Consider the following 27,939-nt stretch of genomic DNA (forward strand, 5'->3'; position numbering starts at 1 on the left):
TTTTGTTAAATTTACTTATAAATATTTTTTCTTTTTCATGTAATTATAAATAGAATTGTTTTCTTAATTTCATTTTTGGATTGTTTCTAGTGTATAAAAATACAGTTGATTTTAATATATTGGTCTTGTGTCCTTCAACCTTGTTGAGCTCTCATAGTTGTGTGTGTGCATGTGTGTATGTGATTTCTTAGGATTTTCTTTTTTTTTTTTTTTTGAGACAGAGTCTTGCTCTGTCGCTCAGACTGGAGTGCAGTGGCCGGATCTCAGCTCACTGCAAACTCCGCCTCCCGGGTTTACACCATTCTCCTGCCTCAGCCTCCCGAGCAGCTGGGACTACAGGTGCCCACCACGTCACCTGGCTAGTTTTTGTATTTTTTAGTAGAGGCGGGGTTTCACCGGGTTAGCCAGGATGGTCTCAATCCCCTGACCTCGTGATCCGCCCGTCTCGGCCTCCCAAAGTGCTGGGATTACAGGCTTGAGCCACCGCGCCCGGCCGATTTCTTAGGATTTGCTATGTACAAGATCAAGTCATCTGTGAACACAGATAGTTATACTTCTTCCTTTTCAATCCGTATGCCTTTAAATTATTTTTCCTGCCCAATTGCCTTGGCTGGAACCTCCAGTACAATGTTAAATAGATGTGGTGAGAGCAGACATCCTTGTCTTTTTCCTGATCTTACTGGGAAAGCATTCAGTCTTTCATCGTTAAGTCTAATGTTAGCTGTGGGGTTTCCGTAGATGTCCTTTATTAGGTTGATGGAGTTCTCTTCTACTCCTTCTTGTTGAGTATCACGAAAGTTGTTGGAATTTGCCAGATGCTTTTTCTGCATCTATTGAGATGATTGTGTGGTTTTGTCCTTTATTCTATTAACATGGTGTAATACACTGATTGGTTTTCAGTGTTAAACCAACTTGGCATATCCTGGAGCAAATCTTGCTTGGTCGTGGTGTATAGTCTTTTTTATATGTTGCTAGAGTCCACAAATTCTTTCTTTCTCTCTTATGTACCTCCTTGTCTCATAGGTTTATTTTTACCTAGCCTCATAATATATGTTTATTTACATCATAAAAATAATCCATTAATTGCATTCTGTATTTTTTTTTTGTAGACAGAGTCTCACTCTGTCGCCCAGGCCGGAGTATGATGGTGCAATCTTGGCTCACTACAACCTCCACCTCCTGGGTTCAAGTCATTCTCGTGCTTCAGCCTCCTGAGTAGCTGGGATTATAGGCATGTGCCACCACACCCGGCAAATTTTTGAATTTTTAGTAGAGACAGGGTTTCACTGTTTCGGCCAGGCTGGTCCCAAACTCCTGACCTCAGGTGATCCTCCTGCCTTGGCCTCTGAAAGTGCTGGAATTACAGGTGTGAGCCACTGTGCTCAGCCCATGAACACCATTTCTTAATACTAATTCCCTCAGTTTAACAAAGTAGAACATGAAACATCAAAGTCTCCTGCTTCATCTTCCCAATTCCATTCCTACCACCCACAGGTAGTGATTTTACCACTTCGTTTTGTGTCTTTTCTGTTACCACTATTACACTAAATCATGTTTATGTCTTGTTTGAAATGCTTGTTCCCTGGTGCCATAAAGAAATAGCACTTGAACATAAATTTAATTTCCTCAGCAAGGCCATTTGTATACTTTCTGCAGAAAGGGCACACTCACCAGCAGTTTTGCCATGAGAGTACACTGAACACAGGAGACAGGGTCATTTATAAACTGACAAGTCCACCCTACTGCTGTGTCCAGTTTCCATTGGCTGGAATGGGACCTCACATTCTCTATTTGTCCCAACTGGCTAGCAACTTAGAACTTTTTTTTTTTTTTGAGACGGAGTCTCACTCTGTCACTCAGGCTGGAGTGCAGTGGCACCATCTTGGCTCACTGCAAGCTCCGCCTCCTAGGTTCACGCCATTCTCCTGCCTCAGCCTCCCGAGTAACTGGGACTACAGGCGCCCACCAGCACGCCTGGCTAATTTTTTTGTATTTTTAGTAGTGATGGGGTTTCACCATGTTGGCCAGGATGGTCTCGATCTCCTGACCTCGTGATCCACCTGTCTCGGCCTCCCAAAGTGCTGGGATTACAGGCGTGAGCCACCGCACCTAGCCACAATTTAGAACTTTTTTAAAGAGGCAAAGGCAGAGGAGAACAAAGGAAGGAGGAAGTAACTTTGTGGAATGCTGAGAAAGGTAAAAACACCTTCATATAAGGAAGAGGAACAGGCTATTCTTGGACCAGTATAAGCATGCCAGGGCATGTATTTAGGCGAAATTGTGGGAGCGAAGAACATAAAGTACATTGATTTCTTTATTACGGCTAGCAGGTATTTAAGAATGTTAGCACAGGTCTTTGAATAAATTTTGCTGCTAAGAAAAGTTACTATTTATTCCTAATTAGACGGGGAGGAAAGTCTTTGAAGAGGAACCTCTACTTTTACTTTTTACAGTTTTGTATTTATTGATTTATCAACATCTGACTGTATCCAGAGTAAATAATTTTTTTTTTTTTTTTTTTTTTTTTTTTTTTTGAGACGGAGTCTCGCTCTGTCACCTAGGATGGAGTGCAGTGGCCGGATCTCGGCTCACTGCAAGCTCCACCTCCCGGGTTCACGCCATTCTCCTGCCTCAGCCTCCCGAGTAACTGGGACTACAGGCGCCCACCACCTCGCCCGGCTAGTTTTTTTTGTATTTTTTAGTAGAGACGGGGTTTCACCATGTTAGCCAGGATGGTCTCGATCTCCTGACCTCGTGATCCGCCCGTCTCGGCCTCCCAAAGTGCTGGGATTACAGGCTTGAGCCACCGCGCCCGGCCTCAGAGTAAATAATTTTCAAGCTAGCTCTCTCAGCTCCCTTCCCAGCTGTCTTCTCCCCGAGTGTCTGTTATCTGTTTTCTTCTAGTGGTTTGGTAGATTGTGTTCTCAATGTCGGATGCAACTAGATGTCCCATCCCACGTGCTTTTTTGCAGTATTAATTTTCTTTCGCGCCATTAAGAGGCGGAGTCTAGTTTCCCTTCCCTTGAATTTTGGCTGGCCCTGTAACCTATTTCTATCAATTAAATGCACGAAAAGTAAAAATGTGTACCTTCTAAGGCTGGGGTTCTTTTTGTTTTTGTTTTGTTTTCGAGATGTAGTCTCACTCTGTTACCCAGGCTGGAGTGCCAATGGCATGATTTTGGCTCACTGCAACCTCTGCTTCCTGGGTTCAAGGAATTCTCCTGCCTCAGCCTCCCGAGTAGCTGGGATTATAGGCACGTGCCACCAGGTCAGGCTGGTTTTTGTATTTTTAGTAGAGACAGGGTTTTGCTATGTTGGCCAGGTTGGTCTCAAACTTCTGATCCTTAGGTGATCCGCCGCCTAGGATTCCAGGTGTGAGCCACCGCGCCTGGCCCCAAGGCTGGGTTTTAAGAGATCTGCAACATCTATCTTCAGTTCTTGAGAGGTTCCTTCTTAGAACGCCTTCCCTGAGGAAGCCTGAGCAGCCTGTAGAGAGGCTCACAGGAGAACAAAGGTCCCTGGCCAGCAATCCCAGGTGAGTTTAAACTGGCTGATAGCACCCACTGCCAGTCAGGCGAGTGGGCCATTCTGGAGTCTCCAGCTATCCCAGTGCTTCAGCCATTGCCATGAGAAACAGCACCCCCCAACCAAGCGTGACTTGCATTCCTGGCCCACAGAACCACAAGCAAATAAAATCGTTGTTGCTTTAAGCCACTAAATGTTGGAGTAGTTTGTTACCCGGCAATAGACTGAAACAGATAGTTACATTATAATTCGAAATTCTATACTTAAATTTCTGTTGATTCACTTTCTATTATGTAAAATTTGTTCATCCTGTTATCTCCCCACATTTCCCAACCTCTGTGACTATATCCTTACTTTTACTTTGTCAGTGTTTGTAATACATACATTGTATCCTCTATAATGAATTATTCCATGCATATAAACATACTCTTCTATAAATTACTCTGTGCATTATCTAGATTTGCTCTGTCCACTATAGTAGCCACTAGCCACATGTGGCCCTTGAAACATGGACAGTCTGAATGGATTTGTGTTGTAAGTGTAATATACAAGATTGCCAAGACTTAGTGCTAAAAACAATATAAAAGGGCTGGGTGCGGTGGCTCATGCCTGTAATCCTAGGACTTTGGGAAGCCGAGGTGGGCAGATCACCTGAGGTCCGGAATTTGAGACCAGCCAGATCAACATGGTGAAACCCTGTCTCTACTAAAAATACAAAATTAGCTGGGTGTGGTGGCGCATGCCCGTAATCCCAGCTACTCTGGAGGCTGAGGCAGGAGAATGGCTTGAACCCGGGAGGCGGAGGTTGCTGTGAGCCAAGATCACGCCATTACACTCCAGCCTGGGCGACAAGAGCGAAACTCTGTCTCAAAAAAATATATACAGATCGGCCGGGCGCGGTGGCTCAAGCCTGTAATCCCAGCACTTTGGGAGGCTGAGACGGGCGGATCACGAGGTCAGGAGATCGAGACCATCCTGGCTAACACAGTGAAACCCCGTCTCTACTAAAAAATACAAAAAACTAGCCGGGCGAGGTGGCGGGCGCCTGTAGTCCCAGCTACTCGGGAAGGCTGAGGCAGGAGAATGGCGTAGACCCGGGAGGCGGAGCTTGCAGTGAGCTGAGATCCGGCCACTGCACTCCAGCCTGGGCGACAGAGCGAGACTCCGTCTCAAAAAAAAAAAAAAAAAAAAAAAAATATATATATATATATATACACATACACATACAGATATAGATACACATATATCTATATGTATGTATATATATGTATCTATATCTATATATGGTAAATTATCTTATTAATTATATATACATATATCTATATCTATATATGGTAAATTATCTTATTAATAATTGTATGTTGGTTAAATGTTGAAATGGTAATATTTTGGATGTTTCATTAAATAAAATATACATTAGGTCAGGTGTGGTGGCTCATGCTTGTAATCCCAGCACTTTAGGAGGCCTAAATGGGCGGATCACTTGAGGCCAGGAGTTTGACACCAGCCTGGGCAGTGTGGTGACACCCTGTCTCTAGGCCAGGCGTGGTGGCTCACGCCTGTAATTCCAGCACTTTGGGAGGCCGAGGCAGGTGGATCACCAGGTCAGGAGATTGAGACCATCCTGGCTAACACGGTGAAACCCCGTCTCTACTAAAAATACAAAAAATTAGCCGGGCGTGGTGGCGGGCGCCTGTAGTCCCAGCTACTCGGGAGGCTGAGGCTGGAGAATGGCGTGAACCCGAGGGGCAGAGCTTGCAGTGAGCTGAGATCGTGCCACTGCACTCCAGCCTGGGCAAAGAAAGAGCGAGACTCTGTCTCAAAAAAAAGAAACCCTGTCTCTAAAAAAAAATACAAAAAAATTAGCTGGAGATGGTAGCGTAGACTTGTAGTCCCAGTTACCTGAGAGGCTGGGTGAGAAGATCACCTAAGCCTTGGACACTGAAGCTGCAGTGAGCTGTGATCATGCCCCTGCACTCCAGCCTGGGTGACAGAGACCTTGTCTCAAAAAACAAACAAACAAACAAAAAACTACTTATCTATCAATTACATTAAAATTAATTCTACCTGTTTCTTTTTCCTTTTGTAATGTTATTAGGGGCGGCAAATATGTGGGTTACCAAATCCATATCAGTCTGTAGCTACCTTAATTCTTGCTTCCTCAGAATAAAGAATTTGACTGAGGGGCATAAGGCAGAAAAAGAGACCGAGGCAAGTTTCAGAGCAGGAGTGGAAGTTTACTAAAAAGCTTTAGAGCAGCAAAGGAAGGCAAGTGCACTTGGAAGAGACCCAAATGGGCACCGTGAAGGTCAAGTGTGACGTTGCATCTTTTGACTTAGGGTTTTATATGCTGGCTTACTTCCTTCCCTTCATCCTTCCCATAGCGCGAGCTGCCCGCATGCACAATGCGCTCCCTGCACTTGGGAGGTGAGCATGCACAGTGTGTTTAAGAAGTCGTATGCATGCTCACCTGAGCCGTTCTTTCCTTTTCTGGGGGAATGCCCACAAAGGTCATACTCCACCATTTTGTCTCTTAATGCGCACGCCTAGGCTCACTTGCCCAATTCTGGAAAAACTGTTGGAAGCTGCTGCTGCTGAATTTCAAGTGTTTTTATCTATTGAGAAATCCCTGGTGCCTGCAACCAATTATCAATTTAGTGTGACAACTGTGGGCCATCAGGAAATTGCCTCTCCCTAGCACCGGCTGCCAAATATCATTTTTAGAGAGGCAGTGTGACAATTGCCAAACCATCACCTGACGGTGCCTGACATTCCTGGTGGGTGGGGGGAGCCCTCTCCTGCCCCACTTATGCCTGACTCAACTTCCTACTGTAACAATGCGGCTACTAGAACGTTTAAAATTACTTAATGTGGCTGGGCGCGGTGGCTCAAGCCTGTAATCCCAGCACTTTGGGAGGCTGAGACGGGCGGATCACGAGGTCAGGAGATCGAGACCATCCTGGCGAACACAGTGAAACCCTGTCTCTACTAAAAAAATACAAAAAACTAGCCGGGTGAGGTGGCGGGCGCCTGTAGTCCCAGCTACTCGGGAGGCTGAGGCAGGAGAATGGCGTGAACCTGGGAGGCCGAGCTTGCAGTGAGCTGAGATCCGGCCACTGCACTCCAGCCTGGGCGACAGAGCGAGACTCCGTCTCAAAAAAAAAAAAAAAAAAAAAAAAAAAATTACTTAATGTGGGCTGGGTACGGTGGCTCACGCCTGTAATCCTAGCACTTTGGGAGGCTGAGGAGGGTGGATCACGAGGTCAGGAGTTCAAGATCAGCCTGGTCAAGATGGTGAAACCCCATCTCCACTGAAAATACAAAAATTAGCCGGGTGTGGTGGCGAGTGCCTGTAATCCTAGCTACTTTGGAGGCTGAGGCAGGAGAATCACTTGAATCTGGGAGGCAGGGGTTGCAGTGAGCCAAGATCATGCCAATGCACTCCAGCCTGGGCGACAGAGCAAGACTCTATTTAAAATAAATAAAATAGGCCAGGCGTGGTGGCTCACGCCTGTAATCCCAGCACTTTGGGAGGCCGAGACGGGCGGATCACGAAGTCAGGAGATCGAGACCATCCTGGCTAACATGGTGAAACCCCGTCTCTACTAAAAATACAAAAAGAAAAAAAAAAAATTAGCCGGGCGTGGTGGCAGGCGCCTGTAGTCCCAGCTACATGGGAGGCTGAGGCAGGAGAATGGCGTGAACCCGGGCGGCGGAGCTTGTGGTGAGCCGAGATTGCGTCACTGCACTCCAGCCTGGGTGACAGAGTGAGACTCCATCTCAAAAAAAATAAAATAAAATAAAATAAAATAAAAATAAATAAAAGAAAATAACCTATGTGGTTCACGTTTCCATTGAGATATGGGCGTTAGGAATTGAAAACCAAGTGTAGGCTGTGTGTGGTGGCTTATGCCTGTAATCCCAACACTTTGGGAGGCCAAGACAGGCAGATCACCTGAAGTCAGGAGTTTCAGAGTAGCCTGATCAAAATGGTGAAACCCCGTCTCTACTAAGAACACAAAAATTAGCTGGGCTTGGTGTGCACCTGTAATCCCAGCTACTCAGGAGGCTAAGGCAGGAGAATTTCTTTAACCTGGTAGGCATCTTGGTGCAGTGAGCCAAGACGGCACCACTGCACTCCAGCCGGGGTGACAGAATGAGATTCTGTCTAGGACAAAAAAAAAAAAAAAAAAAAAAGAAAAGAAAAAGAAAACCAATTGTAGTGGGCTGAATGGTGGTCCCCCAAAGGACATGTCCATGACCTAATCTCTAGAACCTGTGAATATGACCTTAGTTGGAAAAAGGATATTTGCAGATATAATTGATTTAAAATCTCAAAATGAGATTATCCTAGATTAGCCAAGTAAGGCTTGAATACAGACAGTGACAACTGTCCTTATAAAAAACACACAGAGAAGATACAGAGAAGAGGAAAAAGCAGTGTGACCACAGAGGCAGAGATTACAGTGATGTGGCCACAAGCCAAAAAATGTCTGGAGCCACCAAAAGCTGAAAGAGGCAAGAGAGGATTCTTCCCCAGGACTTCAGAGGGAGAGCAGCCTGTCAAGACATTGCTTCCAGACTTCTGGCCTCCAGAACTGTGAGAGAATAAATGGTATGTTGTTAATTTAAGCCACTATGTTTGTGGTAATTTGCTACAACAGTCCTAGGAAACCAATACACCCATAAATATTATTTATAATGTTAGGACGAAAAGTTGTGATGGGTGGCCGGGCGCGGTTGCTCATGCCTGTAATCCCAGCACTTTGGTAGGCTGAGGCGGGCAGACCACTTGAGGTCAGGAGTTCGAGACCAGCCTGGCCAACATGGTGAAACCCCCGCCTCTACTAAAAATACAAAAATTAGCTGGGCTTGTTGGTGTGTGCCTATAATCCCAGATACTCGGGAGGATGAGGCAGGAGAATTGCTTGAACCCGGGAAGCAGAGTTTGCAGTGAGCCAGATTGTGCCACTGCACTCCAGCCTGGGCAACAGAGCAAGACTCTATCTCAAAAAAAAAAAAAAAAAAAAAAAAAAAAAGAGAGATCCATAAGGAATTAAATGTAATTCTTTGCACTGCACTTGTGCTGCTTGAAGGAGACATTCTAAGAATCCGGGTGGAATGGACACCCAGTTATCACACTTCATCTGTTTCTCAATATTAGCCTCTTACAGATCAGCAATTGCTTTGGGGTGAGGAGGATTGACTGGGAAGGGACATGAGGCAAATTTCTGGGGTGATGAAATATTCTTTGTCTTGATAGGGGTGTATGTTAAAAGAGGGTATTTCTATCTCAAAATAAATACAACATGAATCACAGATATATTTTAAAATTTTCTAGTAGCCACATTACAAAAAAAAAAAAAAAACAGGTGAAATTAATATCAATGCTACATTTTACTTAGATTATTTGATAAAATGGTTGGATGCTACTCTTAAAATCTGAGTATTTTTCCATGTGTACATTAGACCTCACTTAAGAAAAATAGACTGGGTACAGTGGCTGACACCTGTGATCCTAGCACTTTGGGAGGCTGAAGCGGGCAGATCGCTTGAGCCCAGGAGTTTGAGACCAGCTTGGGCAACATGGCAAAACCCTATCTCTACAACAAATACAAGTATTAGCGGGGCGTGGTGGCACATGCCATCAGCTACTTGGGAGGCTAAGGAGGGAGGATGGCTTGAGCCCTAGAGGTCAAGGCTGGAGTGAGCCAAGATTGCGCCATTGCACTCCAGCCTAGGCAACACAGAGAGAACCTGTGTCGAAAAAGAAAAGAAGAGAAAAGAAGGGAAAGGGAAAGAGCTTGTTCATATATGGGCCACAACTTACATAACCTTTTGTTTTTCCTGGAGTTTTGTTTGCTTCTCTGGCTTTTTTATTGATGGAGAGATAAAGACCATCCTCTTTCTTTTTTTTTTTTTTTTTTTTTTTTTGAGACGGAGTCTCGCTGTGTCGCCCAGGCTGGAGTGCAGTGGCCAGATCTCAGCTCACTGCAAGCTCTGCCTCCCGGGTTTTTACGCCATTCTCCTGCCTCAGCCTCCCGAGTAGCCGGGACTACAGGCGCCCGCCACCTCGCCCAGCTAGTTTTTTGTATTTTTTAGTAGAGACGGGGTTTCACCGTGTTAGCGAGGATGGTCTCGAACTCCTGACCTCGTGATCCACCCCTCTCGGCCTCCCAAAGTGCTGGGATTACAGGCTTGAGCCACCGCGCCCAGCCAAGACCATCCTCTTTCATAAACATTATTTGTTGACTGGAATCCACTTTCTTCTTGAAATAATTTTTTAATGAAACTCCCTGACTTGCTATTCTAATTGAACCACTAACTTTGCTGGTCTGTGGACAACTGTCATTCTCGGATTGTTTTTCCACATTGTGCTCTTCAGTTAATTTCACTATTTCCTGTTTGTGAATTCCTGTTTTATTTTGCTGGAGTATGTCCTTGAACCTGTTTTTCCCCCAGAAAATGCATGCGGGTGTACATCTATAGCATCAAAACTCCCTGAGAACTTGGAGGATGCTCTTTCAATATCTTAGACATCTTCTAGAACCCAATATTGTTGATGACAAATTTGATGCTAGTTGCAGATGACCTGTTTTCCTCTCTCCAGAAACATGTGGGAAGTTTTTCATTATCCTTAGAGTGCTGCAGCATCACCAGGCTGTGTCTAGTTTTGTTTTTGGCTTTTCTTTATCTTGCTTGACACTTGAACCCTTTCAATCTGAAGATTCTTGCCTTTCTTCAACTTAGGGATATTTTTCCTATTATTTCTTTTTTTATTCCCCCCTCAAGACAGAGTCTCACTCTGTCACCCAGGCTGGAGTGCAGTGGCATGATCTTGGCTCACTGCAACCTCCACCTCCTGGGTTCAAGCAATTCTCCTGCCTCAACCTCCAGAGTAGCTGGGATTACAGGTGTACGCCAGCATGTCCAGCTAATTTTTTTTTTCATATTTTTAGCTTCACCATGTTGGCCAGGCTGGTCTTGAACTCCTGACCTTGTGATCCGCCCTCCTCAGCCTTCCAAAGTGCTGGGATTATAGGTGTGAACCACTGCGCCTGGCATTTTTCCTATTATTTCTATCCTCTCTCTTTTCTCTATCTATCCTTTTTTTTTTTCTTTAATTGAGACAGAGTTTCACTCTTATCGCCCAGGTTGAAGTGCTGTGGTGCGATCTCCGCTCACTGCAACCTCCACCTCCCAGGTTCAAGTGATTCTCCTGCCTCAGCCTCCTGAGTAGCTGGGATTATAGGCACAAGCCACCAAGCCTGGCTAATTTTTTGTATTTTTAGTAGAGATGAGGTTTCACCATGTTGGCCAGGCTGGTCTCAAATTCCTGACCTCAGGTGAACTGCCTGCCTCGGCCTCTTAAAGTGCTGGGATTACAAGGATGAGCCACCACGCCCGGCCTTTCTGTCTCTTTCTTCTCTTTCTCTGGAACTTGGAGATGGACTGCCCCGCCTGTCCCCCTTTTTCCTCTTTTTTGGCACCTCTTTACCTGCCATCCCTTTGAATGCTGGAATTTCCCCAGCATGGAGCCAGCACATCTCCTGTCACTCATCACTTTTCTTCCACTCCTGCAGGGATTCACCTCTCTCCGGGATTTTGAGGTTCACCCAAACCACAGTGCCTTTCTCCACCGCTCTCCTGAACTGTGGATCCTAACTTCCTTCTGCCTTCTCAGTCTGTCCACATGGGCATTCCACAGATACCTTCAATTTAACATCTCACACCCAAATCACTTTCTTCCCACCCCATCACCAACTCTTCCCCACGTCCTGTGTCAGTGAAGTGCTTCACCTCCCAACAAGCCTCTCGAACACTACCAGGCCCTGCTTCTGCCCTCCGGGCCTCTGACCAGGCTGCTGAGTCTGCACCTGTTCCTGACCTTCCACACCATGCGGTTGGCTTGATTCCTGTCCTTGTGCCTTGCCATGGCTTCCCAGAGTGGGCCCTTTCTCTCTCCCACTGTGTTCACTGTCTGCATATTTGTGGAAACGAGAAACAAGATGAGAAAGAGTGGGCAAGGGGAAAAGGCAGAAAGGAAGGGAAGGGAAGGGGAGAGGAAGGGAGGGGAAGGGGAAGGGGAAGGGAGGGAGGGAAGCAGGGAAGGAGGGAGAGAGAAGGAAAGAAGGAAAGAAGAGACTCAAGGGATAAGTACTTCTTGAAAGGGGAAAGGCTGCTGATAAGTCTTTAATCAATACACTTGTTTTTACATTGATGAAGTTGGGATAAATCATACTAAGGACAGCCTTAAAGAAGAAAAAAAAATCAGCAAAGGATCATAGGCCTGGTGGGGGTTGTGTAAGACATGAGAGGATGGGGGCTCAGGGAGAGGAGGGCCAGGAGTGTGGGGATGAGTTCCAGCTCAGCGGTGTAAGGCTCTCAAGCACCAGCTGGGGGCACCCAGCTTCTCACAGTCCTGCCTCACATCCCCATTGCACCCTACAGCAGAAGCTGCAGCGACCCAGGGCCTTACAGAACATAAGCATAGTTCGACCTGGGAACACAGTAACACCGGGATTGGTTCTGGAGGTTGGTGGGTGGAGGGAGAGAGAGTTTTATTGTAAGGCATGGGCTGTCACGTCTGAAATGTTTAGGGCAAGTCTACAGGCTGGATATCAGCAGGAGTCAGTGCTACAATCTTGAGGAGGTAACAAACAACTCCCAAATCTCATGGCTTCTAACAACAATGGCTTGTTGCTTGCTCTCACGTTATATGTTGGTGCCTGCAGCTCTGCCCCTGTGATCTCTCACTCCAGGACTCAAGGTGAAGGAGGAGCCCCTGTCTGGAACTAGGTATCCCTGAGGCAGGGAGCAGGACAGCTGCAGAAAGCAACGCAATGGCGCTTGTGAAAGGAAAATAGAAACTCTGGACCCCAGTTCATTGTGCCGAAAGGAAAAAAATTAAGCTGAACGCTGCATCATGCAATCCACTGCCTTTCCTTTTGTTCCTAAGCAGGTAGCTACAGGTGAAAGGTTAGAAATCTCCACAGGTGGCCAGGTGCGATGGCTCTCGCCTGTCCCTCACTTTGGGAGGCCGAGGTGGGCAGATCACAAGGTCAGGAGATCGAGACCATCCTGGCTAACATGGTGAAACTCCGTCTCTACTAAAAATACAAAAAATTAGCCAGGTGTGGTGGTGGCATACGCCTGTAGTCCCAGCTACTCGGGAAACTGAGGCAGGAGAATTGTTTGAACCTGGGAGGCGGAGGCTGCAGTGGGCCAAGATCGTGCCACTGTACTCCAGCGTGGTGACAGAGCAAGACTCCATCTCAAAAAAAAAAAAAAAAAAAAAAAAAATCTCCACAGGTAGCTACTGTGTTTACCTTATGTAAAGTCCTGATTATTGAGTGTCAGATGAATACATAATTGACTGTCCCCTTCCCTGCTCCTTTTCTCTTGCAACATGTGAATAACTATGCCCTCTTTTCCCTCCAGCCCAGTTTCCCCTTTAAATATTGACACCTTCAAAATCATCTTTGGAGAAAGGCACTAACCTGTCTCTCAGGTGTGTCATTAACTTTGGCGAAATAAGCTTCTCCATTGATTGAGACCTGTCTTGGATACTTTTTGGTGTACATGCTTAGAGCCTCTGCTTGGAGCTGGCCTGTGTCACCTCCACCATGTTTCATGGGCCATACCCACATGGCCAGGCCTGACAGCAGGGCAGGAAAGGCACACTCTTTGCCCGGGAGGCACCATACATCTCATGGCTGGTGGGGATAAACAGTCCCCTTCTAGGAAGCGGGGCAGTGGATGACAGAAACCAGAATCCAATCCAATTGCCCACACCTGGTCAGCTTCCTTTTTCATGGTTATAATTGACCTTTTTAGCAGCATTATTTTGTAAATGCAGCTGACAAGAAAGAAAGTCATTTTACACCATGGTAGAACCAGGCACTGGGATGAAAAGGTCAGCACCGGGGTACAGGGCCCCCTTTTCAGTTCATTCACAGTGCTCCTGTCGGGGTCAGGGGGTGGCCAAGCCCTCCTCAGGCCACTGGGATTCCCCTCACCACAGGCTGCCCTCCCTCCCTGAGGTTATGGGTTCAGCCTGTCTGGGACCTTGGTGGTAGGGTTTTTTGGTGGTAGTCGGGTGTTTGCTTTTTTTCTCTAATAAACAAAGCAAGAGGTCAGTGGGATGAGCTGGCCACGCTGTCTGAAGCAGGCGGAAGTGCTGTGGTTTCTGGCGACTGTAAACATCTGTGTGCAGGAGGTGGTGTGGGCAGATGTGCTGGCAGAGAGGAGGGCCACTCTGCAGAAGCCCTAGGCTCTCATATATCTCTCTCCCTTGTTGTTTTGGCAAAAGAATCACATTATTAAAATAGAAGAAGTTCAGATCAAAAATAGAACTAGATAGCCGGAGGCAGTGGCTCATGCCTGTAGTCCCAGCTACTCAGGAGCCTGAGGCAGGAGGATCATTTGAGCACAGGAGTTAAAGACCAGTCTGGGAAACTTAGGGAGACCTTGTCTCTAAAAATAACAATAATAATAATAATAAAGATATAATCTGTGTAGAGCACTCTTGACCCAACTAACTCCATCTTAGAAAAAGACTCCATTTTATATTTCACAGGGCACTTTGCCAACAAGGATAAGATGTTTTGCTTAATAAGAAAAAAAAAAAAAAAAGATAAAGGCTATATCCAACCAGATAAAGACACAAATAAGCACAACTTTCCAACTGTCAGTTGTCACCAGAGGGCTCTATGACTCTAAAGGAGCAGGCCTGGCTGTGCACGGTGGCTTATACCTGTAATCCCAGCACTTTGGGAGGCCAAGGCAGATGGATCATGAGGTCAGGAGTTCAAGAACAGCCAGGCCAACATGGTGAAACCTCGTCTCTACTAAAAATACATACATTAGCCAGGCATGGTGGTGTGTACTATAATCCCAGCTACTCAGGAAGCTGAGGCAGGAGAATTGCTTGAACCTTGTCTCATGACCACAGAGATCAAGGATGCAGACACACAAAGAGTGAGGGGTGAAGAGCAGAAATTTAATTGGCAAAAGAAAGAGAATAGCTTTCTGCTACAGAGAGGTGTCCTGAAAAAATGGGTTGCTGATCAGTGGTGAAATGCAGGGGGTTTTATAGATGAGCTAGTGTGAAGGTGGTGTCTGATCTACATAGGGCATGAAAAACTGGTTAGGACCAAGTATCCTACATCTGCCACCCATCTGCATAGGGTGCAAATCTCTGGCAGCCCCCAGCCAGTCTTTTATTATGCAGGTGGGTTCTCTGCCTGAGCTGTGCCATGTTGCCTATTTCTTTCTTACTGTACACATGCTGACAAAAAATGGGAAGGTGGAGCTTCCATGGTGGACGTGCCTGGCCCCCAGGTAGCCCTTTTCTATTGGCGCAGCTGCCGGCATTCCCCCATGCAAGTTTCCAGCTTCCTTATTTATGTTTGCAGCTTGATTTTTCAGGCTGCTCTCTGTTAGGGAAAAAAAAAAATTTCTTGGGCTGCTTTTTGTTAGGAGAGGATTTCTGCCAAGGACTCTTTTGCCCTCACTATCTGCCTAAATAATTTCTATCTCCTGTTTCAACACCAGTGTCTTGACTGACACTTATCATGAGTGACAAGAACTCCACATCTGCACCCAAGGCCCTGCCATCAAAAACTTTTTTTTTTTTTGAGATGGAATCTTACACTGTCACCCTGGCTGGAGTACAGTGGTGTGATCTCGGCTCACTGCAACCTCCGCCTCCCAGGTTCAAGCGATTTTCCTTCCTCAGCCTCCCAAGTAGCTGGGATTACAGGTGTCTGCCACCACACCCAGCTAATTTTTTGTATTTTTAGTAGAGACGGGGTTTCACTATGTTGGCCAGGCTGGTCTTGAACTCCTGACCTTGTGATCTGCCTGCTTTGGCCTCCCAAAGTGCTGGGATTACAGGCATGAGCCACGGCGACCTGCCAAAAACTCTTTCTTGCAAGACTGACTGATGGCCCGGCCCAGACCAGGACTCTTCACTATCCTTCACTCCCCCTAGACTGGTTCATTAACTTTTTCTCCTTTCTGTTTTTCCTCTTGATGTTAAATATGACTTTGTTTGTTGTGGCCTGTTTAACCTATAACAATTCTATATTAAGTATACTATTATGTATGGTTTGCAATATTGATGGACTTGTGGGGTGGCTCGAGCCTGTGTGCCTGCGACTCTGACTACCAAGTGAATGGCAAGTACTGAGGAGAACTGCCTCCTTGGGAACTCCCTGTAGCTCGTGGCTTTTGTGATGGAAACAGCATCAATAAAGGCCTGACATTATGGTGTGATAAGAAAATAAAAACTTGGGACCCCAATTCACTGTGCCAGAAGGAAAAAATGAAGCTGAAAGCTGAGTTATGCAGAAAGCTAAAGAAAAAAGAAACCAAAAAAAGGTTAAATATCTGTGCAGAGAGTTACTCTATGCTCACTTTATCTTTTTGTTTTTTGTTTTTTTTTGAGATGGAGTTTTGCTCTGGTTGCCCAGGCTGGAGTGCAATGGCACAATCTTGGCTCACTGCAACCTCCGCCTCCCTAGTTCAAGTGATTCTCCTGCCTCAGCCTCCCGCATAGCTGGGATTACAGGCATGCACTACCACGCCCAGCTAATTTTGTATTTTTAGTAGAGACGGGTTTCTCCATGTTGGTCAAGCTGGTCTTGAACTCCTGACCTCAGGTGATCTGCCCACTTCGGCCTCCCAAAGTGCTGGGATTGCAGGCATGAGCCACTGCGCCCGGCTGCTCACCTTATCTTATGTAAAGTGCTGATTTGCTGAGTGCAAGATGAGTATGTAATTGACTATTCTACTACCTGCTCCTTTTCTCTTGCAACATGTGGATTCAGTAATATGACCACACACTCCCCTTTCTCCTCCAGCCTGCTTTTCCCCTTTAAATAGGGAAACCCTCAAAAATCATCTTTGGAGAAAGGCACATGAAACTGCCTTTGCAAAAATTGCATCAGTGAGAAAAATTGTAACAGTAAGCTAAGCTAACTGTTCAACCCTCACTTCCCCTTTCTCTTAATTTTTCCTGGGCTATTGGGCCACGATAACTTTGGAAGACATTTAGGCTATAGTTTAAATGATAATCGGCTTTGCCCCAAACTCAACTGCTTTTGTAAAGTTAATGGAAGGCCATCAGGTTCACTGGAGCGACCTGAGTCCTGGTAAGGCGCAGACATGAAGGGATCAGCCAGGCCGGGCACAGTGGCTGGTGCCTGTAATCTCAGCACTTTGGGAGGCCAAGGCGGGTGGATTACCTGAGGTCGGGAGTTCAAGACCAGCCTGACCAACATGGAGAAACCCCGTCTCTACTAAAAATACAAAATTAGGCAGGCATGGTGGCACATGCCTGTAAACCCAGATGCTAGGGAGGTTGCGGCAGGAAAATCGCTTGAACCTGGGAGGCAGAGGTTGCAGTGAGCCGACATCGCGCCACTGCACTCCAGCCTGGGCAACAAGGGCGAAACTCCGTCTCAAAAAAAAAAAAAAGAAAAGAAAAAAAACGGGATCAGCCATTATTCCGGAGGTTATAAGATGCAACTTCCCCAATTGCTCCTGCAAATAACACTATTGTAGATTGGCCTTATGAGATTTATTTCCAGTTTTTTTGTATGTCCGATGCCCATGGCTCTACCTGGACCTGATGGCTCCACCTGGACTGCCAACCCTGTTCCTGTGGCCCCACCCAGAAGAGATTCAGCTCACAGGAGAACTTCAACCCCTATGATTTCATCCCCCCAACCAATCAGCAGCAAGTATCTGTTGATACTTGGCCACTCCCACCGCTTCCCCCAAACTGTCTTTGAAAAACCCCTAACCTGTGAGCTTAGGACAAGATGATTTGTGTATGAACTCCATCTCCCATGTGGTAAGGCCGGCCTGGTGTCTATTAAACTCTTTCTCTACTACAATGCTGTGCTCTTTCTTTATGCAGGAGGCAGGAGGAACCCCTCGGGCAGTTACACACAGACCTGTCTCCCAGGTATGTCCCTAACCTTGGCAAAATACACTTCTAAGTTGAAGACTTGTCTTGGATACTTTTTGGTTTACAGTGGAAAGACACAAATATGCATGGACCTGGTTATCGCTAACCTTGCACCACTCATGATATAATCACAAAAGGCAAGATTTGAAAGAGACTCTAGAAACCAAGGTTTGCTGAAAAACCAACTGACAAAAGGCAAATAGGAGAAAAGTCACACAAATTTATTTGGTCATAGTTTTATGTGACACAGGAGACTGCAAAATGAAAACCCAAGATATAGCAGAGTATGAACCCCAAATATCTGAGGCAGGTCTCAGTCGATTTATTTATTTATTTATTGAGACAGTCTGACTCTGTCACCCAGGCTGGAGTACAGTGGCATGACCTCAGCTCACTGCAGTCTCTGTCTCCTGAGTTCAAGAGATTCTCCTGCCTAAGCCTCTGGAGTAGCTGGAATTATAGGCGCCTGCCACGATGCCCCAGTAATTTTTGAATTTTTAGTAGAGATGGGGTTTCACCATGTTGGCCAGGCTGGTCTTGAACTCCTGAGGTCTCAGTCAATTTAGAACATTTATTTTGCCAAGGTTAAGAAGGCACTTGTAACATAGCTTCAGGAGGTCCTGATGACATGTACCCAAGGTGGTTGGGCATAGCTTGGTTCTAAGCACTTTAGGGAGACTTGATCGTCAATCAATGTATGTAAGATGTATTTAATACATTGGTTTGGTCTGGAAAGGCAGAACAACTCAGAGTTGTGTGTGTGTGTGTGGGGGGTGCTTCCAGGTAATAGGTAGATGAGATATAAACAGTTGCATTCTTTTGAGTATCGATTAGCCTTTTACTGAATGCACAGTTTACAGGAATATGCCTTAGTCTGGATTAGTGTGAAACAACAAGGCAAAAGAAGCCGTCAGATATGCATTTGTCCCATGTGAGCAGAGGGATGACTTTGAGTTTTGAGTTCTGTCCTTTGTCCACAAGGAATTTCCTTGTGGGCAAATTGTGAAGGAGGTATGTAGTATTTTTTTTTTTTTTTAATCTTTGTAGCTATCTTATTTAGGAATAGAATGAGAGGCAGGTTTGCCCAATGCCATTCCAAGCTTGACTTTTCCCTTTGGCTTAGTGATTTGGGGAAGATTTATTTTCCTTTCACAGGAGATTGTCCTTTTTTTTGCTTAGGTTCAATGAAGTATGGACAGCTGTATAGAAATATGATTGGACAAAAAGGGTGTGATGTAGCGCTAACAGCCTGAGTGGGGAAACTCAGCAAGCCCTGTCCATGTAGATTCTTCTTGGCCTCTCTCTGCAGCAGTCCCTTTTTTCTGGGTGTGGGGAAGGACTCTCTCTGGAATGGAGGTGTTATGACCTGCAGTCAAACAAGGCAGGTTCATTTCTTTATGACCAGTTTTTACACAGAAAGGGGGCAGGATTAGAGCAATATTTTTGGGTTTTATGGCTCGCCATGGGGAAGAGGGGCTCTGGTTTCTATGGCTTGCCTTGGGGAAAGGTTCTAGTTTCTATCCTAGCCTGTGGGGGAACAAGGGGCTAGAGACAAAAGAGCAGAAGGTCAGAGAAAAACTTATTTCTGGAGCTGCTTCTGAGACCTTCATCTTGGAGTATGGTATTGTGGGCCGCAACATGCCTGTAGATGAAAAGAGTCAAACTCTGTAAAATATTTGAAGAGATTTATTCAGAGCCAAATGTGAGTGACCATGGCCCAGGACACAGCCCTCAGGAGGCCCTGAGAACATGTGTCCAAGGTGGTCGGGATGCAGCTTGGTTTTATACCTTTCAGGGAGACATGACACTTCAATCAAATACGTTTAAGAAATACATTAGTTTGGTTCAGAAAGGTGGGATAACTGGAAGTGGGGGCTTCCAGGCTATGGATAGATTAAAAGATTTTCTGGTTGACAATTGGTCTTTATCTAACAATCCATTAGGATCAATAGAAAGGAAATGTCTGGGTTAAGATAAATGATGGTGGAGACCAAATTGTTATTTGCAGAAGAAGCCTCCAGGTAGTAGGCTTCAGAAAGAATAGGTTGTAAATGCTTCTTATTAGACTTAAAGGTCTGTGTTGATGTTAATACTGGAGAGGTTTAATGAGGCATGTCCTACCCCTACTTCCCATCATGGCCTGACAGGTTAAATTTTAAGAGCAATTTAGAATCATTTGGGTATATACCCAGTAATGGGATTCCTGGGTCAAATGGTATTTCTGGTTCTAGATCCTTGAGGAATTGCCACACTATCTTCCACAATGGTTGAACTGATTTACACTCCCACCAACAAATGCAAATGTTTATTGCAGCACTATTTACAATAGCAAAGACTTGGAACCAACCTGAATGCTCATCAATGATAGACTGGATAAAGAAAATGTGGCACATATACAGCATGGAATACTATGCAGCCATAAAAAAGAATGAGTTCACGTCCTTTGCGGGGACATGGATGAAGCTGGAAACCATCATTCTCAGCAAACTAACACAGGAACAGAAAACCAAACACTGCATGTTCTTGCTCATAAGTGGGAGTTGAACAATGAGAACACATGGACACAGGGAGGGGAACATCACACACCAGGGCCCGTCAGGGGATGGGGGTCAAGGGGGGGAGAGGGAGAGCATTAGGACAAATACTTAACACATGCGGGGCTTAAAACCTAGATGATGGATTGATAGGTGCAGCAAACCATCATGGCACATGTATACCTATGTAACAGCCCTGCACATTCTGCAAATGTATCCCAGAACTTAAATAAATAAATAAATAAATAAATAAATAAATAAATAAAAGCTGAGTGCGGTGGCTCACATCTGTAATCCTAGCACTTTGGGAGGCTGAGGCGGGCAGATCACGAGTTCAGGAGATCGAGACCATCCTGCTAACACAGTGAAACCCCGTCTCTACTAAAAAAAATTACAAAAAATTTGCCAGGTGTGGTGGCACCTGCCTGTAGTCCCAGCTACTTGGAAGGTTGAGGCAGGAGAATAGCTTGAAGCTGGGAGGCGGAGGTTGCAGTGAGCCCAGATCATGCCACTGCACTCCAGCCTGGGTGACAGTGCAAGACTCCGTCTCCAGGGGAAAAAAAAAAAAAAAAATTAACAGCGCCCTGGCCAAGGAGAAAGAAGTCCATTCAGATGGTTGGCGGGGTTGGGGGTGGAGAGGGGTGGCGCTTAGAATTTTATTTTTGGTTTATACACTTCACAAAAAGAAAACCTATGTATGTTAAGTGTGCAGTCCAAGGTCACTCAGGGAAAGCTGCGTACACTGCATTCTGCCATCCCCAGTGCTCAGCACTGAGTGGGTATTCGGTAATGGGATGGAGTCATTCACGAATCCTGGAGCTCCCGTACATTCCACTCCAGGGTTTCCAGCTGACAGGGCTCAGGTAAAGAAGCCTCCACAGCAGTGTAAAGGTCTTCAAGATCTGGGATTCCTTTTGTTCTCCAGGTAGTGGGGGAGGGGCACCTCGCAGCCTCTCCTGGTTTGTCTCTCCAGCTTTTCAAGGTAATGTCAGCCTAAAAGCTTTTTTAGGTGTCCTGTGAACAATGTAATATCCACAAGCGAGCCAAACAGAACCCGTAACTATTGGGTCCACAGATCTGACATTTCCTGTGGGAATGGGACTCCTCGGACTTCATTTTTTGAGATAGGGTCTCGCTCTATCACGCAGAGGAGTGCAGAGGCATGATCACGGCTCACTGCAGCCTCAAGGGATCATCCTGCCTCAAACTCCCTAGTAGCTGGGACTACAGGTGTCCACCACCTTGCCCGGGTAATGTTTATATTTTTAGTAGAGATGGGAACTCGCCATGTTGGCCAGGCTGGTCTTTAACTTCGGAGCTCAAATGATCCGCCCACCTCTGCCGCCTAAAGTGCTGGGATTACTGGTGCGAGCCACCGCACCCAGCTTGGTGCTGTAAACTTGGTCTGAGTTACACTTTAGACTCTAGGATTCCACTTCAGAAGGAGGATACTTACAGATGTGAATGGAATTTATAAAATGCCAAATTAGGCCGGGCACTGTGGCTCACGCCTGTAATCCCAGCACTGTGGGGGGCTGAGGCAGGCAGATCAAGAGGTCGAGTTCGAGACCAACCTGGCCAACACGGTGAAACCCCCATGTCTACTAAAAATACAAAAATTAGCTGGGCCTGGTGGCGCACACCTGTAATCCCAGCTACTCAGAAGGCTGAAGCAGGAGAAGCGCTTGAACGCGGGAGGCGGAGGTTGCCAGTGAGCTGAGATCGTGCGATTGCACTCCAGCCTGGGCAACAGAGCGAGACTCTGTCTCTCTCTATATATATACATGCCAAATCAAATAGAATTCAACAGGTTGTGTTATCAGGGGCAAAGCTCACCTTTACTGAGCCCTCACTAATCTGTCATGGACTGTTCTGAATGTTACAATTAAAAGAGTTCGTGTATTCAGAATAAACACCTATGTGGTAGGTACTATCATGAAAACACCGGAGCACAGACAGGGTCAGTAACTTATCCCAGATCAGGCAGCAAGAAAGCAGCAGGAGCTGAGATTCAAGTCCAGGAAACCTACACTCTTTTTTTTTTTTTTTTTTTTTTTGAGACGGAGTCTCCCTCTGTCGCCCAGGCTGGAGTGCAGTGGCGCGATCTCGGCTCACTGCAAGCTCCGCCTCCCGGGTTCACGCCATTCTCCTGCCTCAGCCTCCCGAGTAGCTGGGACTACAGGCGCCCACAACCGCGCCCGGCTAATTTTTTGTATTTTTAGTAGAGACGGGGTTTCACCGTGGTCTCGATCTCCTGACCTTGTGATCCGCCCGTCTCGGCCTCCCAAAGTGCTGGGATTACAGGCGTGAGCCACCGCGCCCGGCCGGAAACCTACACTCTTAGCCCATAGCACACATTGCTACATTGTCTGTAGCCACGATTACTATTCATTGAGCATTTTCTTTGCCTGGGACATGGAACTAGTGTCTTAGAGCTACCTAATTTCATTTACTCCTCAGCACAGTCCCTTCAGGTGAGAGGTATTATTCTCACTTAAACGCAGAGACTGAACTACTTACTCAGGGTCCTGGTGTGTCCGGAGTATGGTTCCTTCCGGTGGGTTTGTGGTCTACCCTGACTTCAAAGAACGAAGACGTGGACTTTTGCCATGAGTGTTTCAGCTCTTAAAGGTGGCACGAACCCAAAGAGCTAAAGAACAAAGCTTAAACAGCATAGAAGAAGACCCCAAAGGGTTGCCGCTGCAGGCTGGTGGTAGGGGCCAGCTTTTATTCCCTTATTTGTCCCCGCCCATGTCCTGCTGATTGGTCCATTTTATAGAGTGCTGATTGGTTCATTTTACAGAGTGCTGGTTGGTCCATTTTACAAACCTCTAGCTAGCTACAGAGTGCTGATTGGTGCATTTTTACAGAGCACTGATTGGTGCATTTTACAAACTTCTAGCTAGCTACAGAGCATTGATTGGTGCATTTTACAAACCTCTAGCTGGCTAGAGAAAAGTTCTCCAAGTCCCCACTAGACCCAGGAAGTCCAGCTGGCTTCACCTCTCACTGGTACTAATTGGTGGTGGAATTGGATTTGGACATCAGGTTGACTCCCAAATCACTCCTCTCCCATATTCTTTCTGTTTTTTGACAGGCAGGGTCTTGGTGTGTTGCCCAAGCTGGAGTGCAGTGGTGCGATATAGACTCACTGTAGCCTCGACCTCCTGGGCTCAGGCAATCCGCCTCAGCCTCCTGGGTAACTAGGATCACAAGTGCGCATCACTATGCCTGGCTAATTTCATTTTTTTTTTCTTTTTTAGATACAGGATCTCACTATCTTGCCTGGGCTGGTCTAGAACTGCTCAAGGGATCTTCCCACCTTGGCCTCCCAAAGTGCTGGGTCTCGAACTCGACCTCTTGATCTGCCTGCCTCAGCCCCCCACAGTGCTGGGATTACAGGCGTGAACCACTATGCCAGGCTCTCCATATTCTATATTTCTTGAGGCACGGTCTCACTTTGTCATCCAGGCTGGAATCACAGCTTTACTGCAGCCTTACCTTACCAGGCTTGTATGATTTGCCAACCTCAGCCTCCCCAGTAGCTGGGACTACAGGTGCATGCCACCATACCCAGCTGATTTTTTTTTTTTTTTTTTTTTTTTGAGATGGAGTCTTGCTCTGTTGCCCAGACTGCAGCGCAGTGGCACAATTTTGGCTCACTGCAAGCTCCGCCTCCAGGGTTCACGCCATTCTCCTGCCTCAGCTTTCCGAGTAGCTGGGACTACAGATGCCAGCTACCATGCCTGGCTAATTTTTTGAATTTTTGTAGAGACGGGGTTTCACGGTGTTAGCCAGGATGGTCTCGATCTCCTGACCTCGTGATCCACCCGCCTCGGCCTCCCAAAGTGCTGGGATTACAGACTTGAGCCACTGCGCCTGGCCCTGTGTTTTTTGTCGAGATGGGGTTTCATGTTGCCCGTGCTGGTCTCAAACTCTTGAGCTTAAGCCATCTGCCTGCCTCTCCCTTCCAAACTGCTGGGATTACAGGTGCGAGCCACTGCGCCTGGCTCCTCCATGTTTTTTTTTTTTTTTTTTTTTTTTTGAGACGGAGTCTCGCTCTGTCGCCCAGGCTGGAGTGCAGTGGCCAGATCTCAGCTCACTGCAAGCTCCGCCTCCCGGGTTTACGCCATTCTCCTGCCTCAGCCTCCGGAGTAGCTGGGACTACAGGCGCCCGCCACCTCGCCCGGCTAAGTTTTTGTATTTTTTAGTAGAGACGGGGTTTCACCGTGTCAGCCAGGATGGTCTCGATCTCCTGACCTCGTGATCCGCCTGTCTCGGCCTCCCAAAGTGCTGGGATTACAGGCTTGAGCCACCGGGCCCGGCCTTCCTCCATGTTCTTAAATGTTAATTGAGGTCAGCAAAAATCCCCTGGTGACCATCAAGTAGACCTCCAGAGACAAAAACTCCTTCTCTGGGGAATTCAGAAGTAATTAGGTTTCCCTATTATCTAAAGGCACCTGGTTCCAGGCCTCTTTTCAAGTTAAAATGTGTAAGTAACTAGAATTTCTATACATCTCCGGAATGCATGCATGCAGAAACTCATTGTTCAACCCTTGCTGATATCAAGGCACCAAATGTCTAAAAATGTAATCATGTATCGTGCAAATTACCCTTCAGCTCCTACTTTAGGTCCATATATATCCCTATCTAAAAGTCCGCTGTGATGCACTCTGTCCTGTCTTGCTGAGGCCTCCACTGAACTCTGCTGCAGGGTTACTTCTTTCTAACCAAACTTCCCTTTTTCTTTCTTTCTTTTTTTTTGAGATGGAGTTTCGCTGTTGTTGCCCAGGCATGATCTCCGCTCACCGCAACCTCCGCCTCCCGGCTTCAAGCGATTCTTCTGCCTCAGCCTCCCGAGTAGCTGGCATTATAGGCAGGCGCTATCACACCCGACTAATTTAAAACTTTCCTTTTTCAAACCTATACTGTTAGTAAATTCTTCTTTTTTTTTTTTTTGAGACGGAGTCTTGATCTGTCACCCAGGCTGGAGTGCAGTGGTGCAATCTCGGCTCACTGCAAGCTCCGCCTCCCGGGTTCACACCATTCTCCTGCCTCAGCCTCCCGAGTAGCTGGGACTACAGGCACCCGTTACCACGCCCGGCTAGTTTTTTTTTTTGGTATGTTTTAGTAGAGACGGGGTTTCACCGTGTTAGCCAGGATAGTCTCGATCTCCTGACCTCATGATCCGCCCGTCTCGGCCTCCCAAAGTGCTGGGATTACAGGCTTGAGCCACCGCGCCCGGCCAGTAAATTCTTCTTACCAATCCACAAGCTGATCACTTTCCGAAGCCAGAGCTCTGACCCCTCACCTGGCATTAATAATTGTTGAAGGTGGACGATGGGTCCTGTATGGAGCCTAATGATCCGTTTAATCCATTGTAAAGGAAAAGAAAAATCTCAGGACGAGACGGGTCTCGCTCTGTCGCCCAGACTGGAGTGCAGTGGCGCGATCTCGGCTCATGCAATCCGTTTAATTCTCCTGCCTCAGCCTGTGGGACTAAGGCGCCCGCCACCACGAAAAGAAAAATCTCACCGGAGCCAGGATGGTCTCGATCTCCTGACCTCGTGATCCGCCCGCCTCGGCCTCCCAAAGTGCTGGGATTACAGTGAGCCACCGCGCCCGGCCTGGACCCCAAAACTCTTTATGCCAAAGTGAAGCCTGGAGACTGAGTCATGCAGTAACACCAACCTTTTCCCAGGCGGAGAGCTGCTGCTTCACAGGCTTGTGCTGAAGCATTATACAGTAGCCAGACTCCCATGAGGAGGTGAAAAGTCTCATGGCTGCCCTTACAAATTGCTCATACATTCTTTGCTGGGCCCTAAACCTTTCAAGATATATAGATCCTCCCATAAAACAAGGACATATTAAGTATAACTTCAGGTTTGCAACCTAAGTCTAACCCCTAAAACTACAGTCTTTTAGGTTTTTCACACTGACAAGGCTGATTACAAGCTTATCTTTCTAAGTGCCTCACCTCCTAACCCTCTCTTCCTAGGTGCCTTCTTCCCTTTAAAGATATTTGTAAATTCTGAAAACTGCTTTGGAGAGCATGGGCCACGGATGTTTCTGTGACCTGTCTCTCCTGGGTGTGACCTCAAACTCTCACTCAACAAATCTCGATGAACTGAGTGAGACCCTTGGCTCAGTCTCTAATTTTGGATTAACACTGTCTTAGTTCTTCAGTGGAATATCCAGCTGGGTTTAGAAACCAAATTAAATACAAGAAAGATTAACAAGAGAAAAGCATGCAAGTTTTCTGTTGTTGTTTGTTTTTGAGACAGGGTCTGGCTCTGTCACCGAGGCTGGAGTACAGTGATGTGATCACAGCTCACTGCAGCCTCAAATTCCTGGGCTCAAGGAATCCTCCCACCTCAACCTCCCGAGTAACTGGGACTATAGGCACGCACCACCACACCCAGCTAGTATTTTTTGTAGAGAGTCTCCCTATGTTGCCCAGGCTGGTCTTGAGCTCCTAGGCTAAAGCGATCCTCCTGCCTTGGTCTTCCAAAGTGCTTGGATTACAGGCGTGAGCCACCAAGCCCAGCTACAAGTTTTGTTAATTTTATGTGCACATGAGGATCTTCACAAGAGAGTGAAGACCTAAGAAATGACCAAAGCAGAAAGCCTTTTGGACAAAGAATGATCGGTTTTATGAAGGATCGGTTTTATGGGAGAACGGGGGTGGCGGAGTGGGGAGAGAATGGGGTAGAGCCATGGGAAGTTGCACCCTTTGCAGGGGAGAGGAACCTGGCCTCTCCTGTTCCTTGGTGGTAACCTGGGATTCAATCTGTGAGGCGGGAAGCCTGCTAGCAGGACTCTTGCTTTGCTGAGAGTCCCTGTTCCCTTTTTTTAAATTGTTTCTTTTCAAACAATAAACCCTACCCTTCTCACCCTTCAAAGTGTCTGTGAGCCTAATCTTTCATGATTGTGAGGAAAGAACCCAGTTTTTTTCTACAACACTAATGAGAGACCACTAGAGGTGTAGACATGAACGACTGCAGCCATTATTCCGGAGGTCATGAGATATGCCAATTCCGGCCAGGTACAGTGACTCACACCTGTAGTCCCAGGACTTTGGGAGGCCAAGGCAGGAGGATCTCTTGACCCCAGGAGCTGGAGACTAGCCTGGGTAATATACAGAGACCTCGTCTCTATTTATTTAAAAAACGATTATTTTACAAAAAGATATAGGCCGGGCGCAGTGGCTCATGCCTGTAATCCCAACACTTTGGGAGGCTGAGATGAGAGGGTCACTTGAGGTCAGGAGTTCAAGACCAGCCTGGCCAACATAGTGAAACCCCATCTCTACTAAAAATACAAAAATTAGCCCGGCATGGTGGCACACACCTGTAATCCCAGCTACTCGGGAGGCTGAGGTGGGAGAATCGCTTGAACCCGGGAGGCAGAGGTTGCAGTGAGCCGAGATAGTACCACTGCAGTCCAGCCTGGGCAAGATAACATCATTAGGATAGAACCTAAGATTGGCCTTTTGAGATGTCTTTTTTTTTTTTTTTTTTTTTTTGAGACGGAGTCTCGCTCTGTTGCCCAGGCTGGAGTGCAGTGGCCGGATCTCAGCTCACTGCAACCTCCGCCTCCTGGGTTCACGCCATTCTCCTGCCTCAGCCTCCCGGGTAGCTGGGACTACAGGCGCCCGCCACTTCGCCCGGCTAGTTTTTTTGTATTTTTTTAGTAGAGACGGGGTTTCACCGTGTTCGCCAGGATGGTCTCGATCTCCTGACCTCGTGATCCGCCCGTCTCGGCCTCCCAAAGTGCTGGGATTACAGGCTTGAGCCACCGCGCCCGGCCCGAGATGTCTTTTTGTATATCTGACAACCGATGGCTCCACGTGGACCGGCCAGCTGCTCCTGTGGCTCCACCCAGAAGCAACTGAGTACACGA

The 27,939-nt window shown here is 46.8% G+C and overlaps 1 protein-coding gene across 1 annotated transcript in view; it reads left to right on the forward strand.

Moving 5' to 3' along the window:
• The window catches only part of MFGE8 (milk fat globule EGF and factor V/VIII domain containing), a 174,892-nt gene that overhangs the window by 32,473 nt on the left and 114,480 nt on the right, over positions 1-27,939 (forward strand). The gene's annotated exons all lie outside the window — the stretch shown is intronic.

Source organism: Macaca thibetana, chromosome 7 (genome assembly GCF_024542745.1).
Source record: "Macaca thibetana thibetana isolate TM-01 chromosome 7, ASM2454274v1, whole genome shotgun sequence".
Taxonomy (NCBI): domain Eukaryota; kingdom Metazoa; phylum Chordata; class Mammalia; order Primates; family Cercopithecidae; genus Macaca; species Macaca thibetana.